The sequence below is a fragment of the Artibeus jamaicensis genome, unplaced genomic scaffold (assembly GCF_021234435.1).
Source record: "Artibeus jamaicensis isolate MK-2021 breed Jamaican fruit bat unplaced genomic scaffold, CSHL_Jam_final scaffold_474, whole genome shotgun sequence".
NCBI classification, from domain to species: domain Eukaryota; kingdom Metazoa; phylum Chordata; class Mammalia; order Chiroptera; family Phyllostomidae; genus Artibeus; species Artibeus jamaicensis.
In genome coordinates this window covers 7,828,552-7,835,188 of record NW_026522046.1, presented here as the reverse complement: position 1 = coordinate 7,835,188, position 6,637 = coordinate 7,828,552, and the positions used below count along the sequence as shown (strand labels likewise).

The following is a 6,637-nucleotide window of genomic DNA, read 5'->3' as shown; positions in this document are numbered from 1 at the left end:
CATAAACCAGTAGATTCTGTGTTGTAAGTATGCCAGTTCTCCCCAAAGCAAGTGACAGACAGACTCAATGTCACAACCATTGAGTTTCTAAAACATATCTTTAAAATGCAAAGAACCAAGAACATACAAGGTAGATTTGAAGAACATACTTGGAGAACTTACACCACTAGCTATCAAGCTACATCAATTAAGACAGTGTGACACCAACTCAAGCTTAGGTAAATGGTCCAATAAGATGCAAGAGGGAAGCCAGAAAAGGATCTTGGTTTGAACACCTAACTTAGGGCAGAGGTCACATTACAGAACGGTGAACTGAGCAGAATTGTAACAAACCATGGCAAGTCAATTGGATACCCGAAGAGAAAACTTAATCTCCCATTATACCAAAGAAAAATTCAATTCTAGGTGAACCATAGATGAAAATATATAAGGTAAAAACAATTAAGCTTTTAGAACATGATATAGGAAAATACCCTCATGATGTTGTCATAAGCAATGTCTTCCCAGAAAGGAATTTTAAAAAGCACTAACTATAAAGGCAAAAAGGATAAGTTTGACCACATAATAACTACAAACATCTGCTTATTAAAAACTCATTTAGAGGCATTAAAAGTTAAATTGCAGAGTAGGAGTCCATGTGCACAGTTCTTACATTGGAAAGAAGATTGTCTGATGTATCCAGAATATTTAAAGAACCTCTTTAAATAAAAAAGAGCAATATAATCCGATAGAAACATGGCCAAAGGCTTGAACAGGCACGTTACTTCTCTCCAAAGAGCTGACTCAATTTCGGCACACCCAATGGAGTACTATGCTGCTGTACAAAGGAATGTGGAGTATCTCTATTCATTACTGTGCTGTGCACAGAGAAAGAGGGAAAGTGGAGAAGAAGGTGTGTGGTGCTGTAAATGTTCACGTGTGTGTTATCCTTTCTCTGTCCTTGGTTTGGCAGCACAACCGTAGAGAAGGGAAATAACCCTGGTAACTTTAAAATGCAGCATTTCAAACATTTATTCCTAGTGGACTATATTCTAAGGACCAAAGAAATATGTACAAAACTTGCACTGTTTTCAGTAATCATATTGTTGGTGGTAGTTTTAACATTATTCTGATTCTGTTACATATTTATTTTAAGGTAAAGCAAATAAGTAATTATGTTAGTGCCAGAATCAAGAACATTTGTTCTTGAATTGGAAGTACCGATATGAAATAATGATGTATTGTCTCCAAAAAATATTTATTTATGCTCTTTCTGGACCTAGTGGAACAGGACACACCACCATAGAAGAGGACATTCACCACCACAGAGACCAAAAGGCCCAGGGCAAGCAGCTCAAGAGCCAGGACATCTACCTAAGGCTGTTGGTCAAGCTATACAGGTTTCTGGCCAGACAACCAATTCCACCTTCAACCAAGTGGTGCTGAAGAGATTGTTCATGAGTCAAACCAATCGGCCACCTCTGTTCCCTTCCTCTATGATCCAGAAGATGAAGCTTCCCAGACAGGAGGGCAAACCTGCTGTTGTTGCAGGATGTACAACTGATGACATGTAGGTGCAGGAGGTGCGCAAGCTGCGGGTGTGTGCTCTTCATGTGAGCAGCCAGTCAAGCTGACTCCTTAAGGACAGCGGTAATATTCTCACCTTCAAGCAGCTGGTCCTGGAATCTCCCAAGGGCTACAGCATCATCCTGCTTCCTGGTCCTTGGCCAAGGGCCCAGAGGTGCACAGGCATTTTGTCAAGGCACCAGGAACCCCTAATAGCCACACCAAAGCTTACCTACCCTCCAAGGGCTGGAAGTTTGAGCATGCAAAAGACCAATGGGCCACACATAGCTACAAAAATTAACACCATATCCTACTTTGTTATTAAAAGACCTTGCATGCAAAAGAATACTTATTTCTTAGCTCCGTCCACTGAAAAGGCCTAGAAGCAATTAATTACCAACCCAGAAGCAATAGATACTCCTATCATCAAAATGGTAATATTTAGATGCTACTTCCCATTAAAAAGAACAAGAGATCCTTTAAAAAAGGGCCTGCTTTAGGGTGGGGCTGGCAATCTACAACTGGTCATACTAGAGAGTAGGAAAAATATTAGGTTTATTAGAATTTTATCAAATAAATGCACCAGACAACTTGTAAAGTTCTCCACTGGTTAAAGGTACAGTAATTTGAGCAACAATAACAATAATATCTAAAGTGGGTTGAAACATAACAAGTATGTTTAAATTTGTACATTTATAACAATACTTTAAAAATGTATTGATTACTTTTGGAAAATGTTAAAGATTTAACATTATTTTGAAAATTGGTTAACACAGGGAAAGAAACATTTGTTCAGTCATAACTATTGAACTGTACCTCAGTTTGAATAAACACTTGATAAAGAATACTTCTTTAGAGAAGTGTTCCACTAGTAAATGAAAAAGGAATAATAGAAGATCTAGGACTTAATGAAATGTCGGTCAGTGTTTTGCAGCTCTTAATAAATTAATGGATCTAAGCCATGATCATTAATGGCTGTTAACATCTCAAAAAGAGAGACAAGCAGTTTATACCTCCTGATGGATGTACACAAAGTGAATATTCTTGCTAAAAAAATGTCAAACCTGAATCTGATCAAGGCTCTATATCAAGCTATCAATTTATGGGAAACAGAGGGACAAGAAAACATTCTCAGCAATACCAAGGGGATAGGATAGCAAAATGCACAAACAAAAAGCTACAGGACAAATTTTGAGAAGAAAAAAGATGAAACAGAACATACAGATTAAATGAGGCTTCAGAGGTTTATTGATCAATCGCAATCTATGTACCTTGTTTAGATCCTAATTTAATCAAGCAATATATGTGCAAAAATCCAGGAAATCTTTAACTGACCAAATATTTAAAATATTATTAATTTTTAGTGTAATACTGTGATTAAGTTTTTTAAAAAGTATTTTTAGAAGAGCATATTAAAATATTTACAGATGAAATTATAGGACACCTGAACTTGCTTATTAAAAGAACCAAGCAAAGAGGTAAAACAAGTAGAGCTGAAACAAGTTTGGTCATAAATTGGTAACTGTTGAATATGGGTGATGGGTCCATGAGAGTTCTTTATATTATCTTCCAACTTGCTCATGTTTGACATTTCTATAATAAATTTTAAAAGTTTAAAACATCATTGTTCGTTTTCATTTATTCACCCAGTCATTTAAAATTTATTGAGCAACTACTAAGGATTTGAAAGAAACAAAAAAAATTTAATTTACAGAAATCTGGAGGAAAAGTTGAGTGTGATAATATGAAATACAAAAAAGAAAGACAGAATCAATAAAGATGTTCTCCTCTCTTCTATCAAGTAACATAAAAATAAACAAACAAACAATCCTTAGATGCATCTCTAGAAGGAGAACCTCACTCTAGACCTGGATACATTAATAAAGTAGGTGAGTTGGTTTTCATTAGTCTCCCAATAATCCTTTCAGGGCCCTCCACCTTTTTTTCACCTTTATGCACATGCCTTTCAAACCTAACACAGTCCACTCTCATGTGGTAAACTTGCCTCTTAGTGCAGTGTGTTGCCTTTATGGGACTATTTGTTTAAGGCACAGGATGCACTATATTACATGCCTTGTGGACTGTTCCAGGTACATATGTTGAAATACACACACCTATGAGATTTGTGTACAAAACCTCAGTTATTATGTTTTTTAAATTAAAATGCCTTCTAGAGCATCTGATATAATCATAGGCACTCTGATCAACATTTCAATCAGTCCTGGTCATGAATTATCTTTCATAGTATATCCTAAAAGAATACTACTTCTCTCTAAAGAACCTCACTTGAATTGGTCACTTATAAATCATCTCACCTTTTATGTTATTATTATTCTTTTTTAAAGCTCAGGAAAGTGAGGTACACATTGAAGAAGGTTTAGATTTAAAATTGACTTTTTTGCTCTGGCTGACATAACTCAGTGGATTGAGTGTGGGCTGCAAACCAAAGGGTTGCCAGTTTGATTCTCAGTCAGGGCACATGCCTGGGTTTGCTGGCCAGGTCCCCATTGGGGGCCGCATGAGAGGCAACCACACATTGATGTTTCTCTCTCTCTTCCTCCCTTCCTTCCCCTCTCTCTAAAAATAAATTAATTAATTAAAAAAATAAAATAGCCCTGGCTGGTGTAGCTCAGTGGATTGAGCGCGGGCCTGCGAACCAGACAATCGCGGTTCGATTCCCAGTCAGGGCACATACTGGGGTTGCAGGCCAGTTCCCTGCAGGGGATGCATGAAAGGCAACCATACATTGATGTTTCTCTCCCTCTCTCCCTTCCCCTCTAAAGATAAATAAATAAATAAATAAATAAATAATAAATAAATAAATCTTTAAAATAAAATAAAATGGACTCTCTAGACGTATTTTAGATGAAGAAGAGAAAATGATAAGACTTAGGTCAAATTTCTTAAAGAAAGGGACTGGGTGATATTTCCGGAACAACAAAAAAAATCTAAATATGCACTCAGGTAAGGTGGCTCTTGTCTGTTTTGCATGGCAGAAGAAGTTCTGCAGAGCGTTGGCCACCAGGTGTGAACAGTGTCAAGTAGAGAACTAGCTAAATTAAAGAGAAAGCAGTTAAGTATACGGTATATTTATAACTAGATGTATGTGTGTATAGAGAGATATAGCTACATATAAGGATACACATATAGATATGTATAAACAGAACATGGAGGATATTTTGAAGTCACTGCTTTGATTAGTTAGTGTGAGTATATGATCCAAATCCACTGGGTGGCCCCTGGGCCAGCACAGGACAGAAATGACATGCAATCCTGCTGAGACACAAATCAGAAGCCTGTGTGTAAAAAGTGGTGGGAAACACTCTTGGCATATGTTTAAGATGTATGGGTGAGATTTATTTTTATGGTACATCATGGAATATTTATTGTGGTTATTTCCAGACTTTGGGGTCTCAGAGACCTGGTAAGAAAATGTTTTGAACAATGACGCTGGCATAGAGTTATCAGTGTTCTCTTTTTCCAAGTAAATGTATTTTAAATTACCATCTGCTGTATTTGTTATTTTATTCAAAATGATTATAATGAAAAAAGTAAGTAAGAAATAATTCTGAGAAGGAAAGGAAAATAAATAGTCCCTCTCAAATCACGTAGACAGATTAATGACAGGTATCAGTCTGGATACCATTTTAGCAGAGCTGGGTTTTCTTTTATTAAACTCTTTTAAAACTCAAAGTGTATAAATAACCTATATGCACAATACAGAAAACTTGAAAAAACACAGAAAACAACTAAGAATAGAAGTTTAAATCTCCCTATAACCACCACTTGTTTTGCGTGCACTTGGCTATTTTAATAAGTAATTTGATCATTTTCATTAACCGAAAGGTATTTGTCTATATATATTATTCTTATCTTTTTTATTTAGCACTGTATCATAAATATTTCTGAGGAAAATATATATTCTTCCACAACATGATTTTTGATAACTGCACAGTATTACATTTGTATGAGCACAGAATAATTTACTTGATCAATTCTCTCATTGTTGAACGTTGATTATTGGTTTTTGTCTCAAGTTTTCCTCTATTGTAAGCAACACTTGAATTTTCTCAGGTCTCTTCAGCTGGTGAGTGCAGCTGGGATCTACCTAACAGTAGTGACATACCTGTCACCATCAGTCATCCTTCAGGCAGACTCTCAGCCTGGAATATTTATAGAAGCCCCTGGGGGCTTCTCATGAGTTCACTAACAGTTAGGCTCCTATTGGGGCAGTGGCTCTTCTTGTGAACATTCCGTGAGCACATCGGTATTCTCTGGAAACCACTGGTGTCCCCAATCAGCTTTAAGGGGCCCACATTCTGTTTTATATTTGGAAGAAGCCTAACTTCCATGACCATTTGTCATTTTGTGTTAGAGAGATTCAGACCACACATTGCTGCTTAACCCTCAGGGCCCTCCCTCCCCGCAATGAAACAGTTCCTTCAGCTCTGCCTACTGACCCTCTTTCTACAGACCTCAACACTCATGCCCAGACTGGTCGGAGGGCAGACAAATGTGGTCCTGTGGGTGCCCTACTTCCTCAGGCCCACCCAGCAAAGGTTTGAATGCCTGTTTTGGCACAGGCAGGACTCCTGCTTCAAGGAACATTTTGGGCACCTCTTTTTCTCCCCTTGGAATAAATTTTTAGATGCAAATTCCTACATACACCTTCAAAGGCTTTCAATGTTGTTATGGGCTGACTTTCGTCTCTACTAAATTTATGTATTGAAGTCCAAACTCTCAGAATGTGACTGTTTTTGGAGATTAGGCCATTGAAGAGGTGATAAAGTTAAAATGAGAGTCCCCTTAGGGGTGGGTCTTAATCTAATCAGACTGATGTCCTTATAGGAGGAAGAAATTTGGATACAAAAAGAGATGCTAGGTGAGCACATATCATGTGAGGACACAGAGCAAAGGTAGATGTCTGCAAACTTTGTAGGCCTCAGGAGAAACCAGACCAAACCAAACCAAGCCAAACCAGCTGACAATTTGATCTCAGACTTCTAACCTCCACAACTGTGAAAAATATATTCCTGTCTTTTAAGTCATTCAGTCTTTGGTGATTTGTTAGCACAGCCCTAGAAAATGAATA

At 37.4% G+C, this 6,637-nt stretch overlaps 1 pseudogene; it reads left to right on the top strand.

The window, feature by feature from the left end:
• Positions 1-1,212: 1,212 nt before the first annotated feature.
• On the top strand, positions 1,213-1,846 carry LOC119034717 (60S ribosomal protein L18-like; annotated as a pseudogene).
• The last annotated feature ends 4,791 nt before the right edge of the window (positions 1,847-6,637 follow it).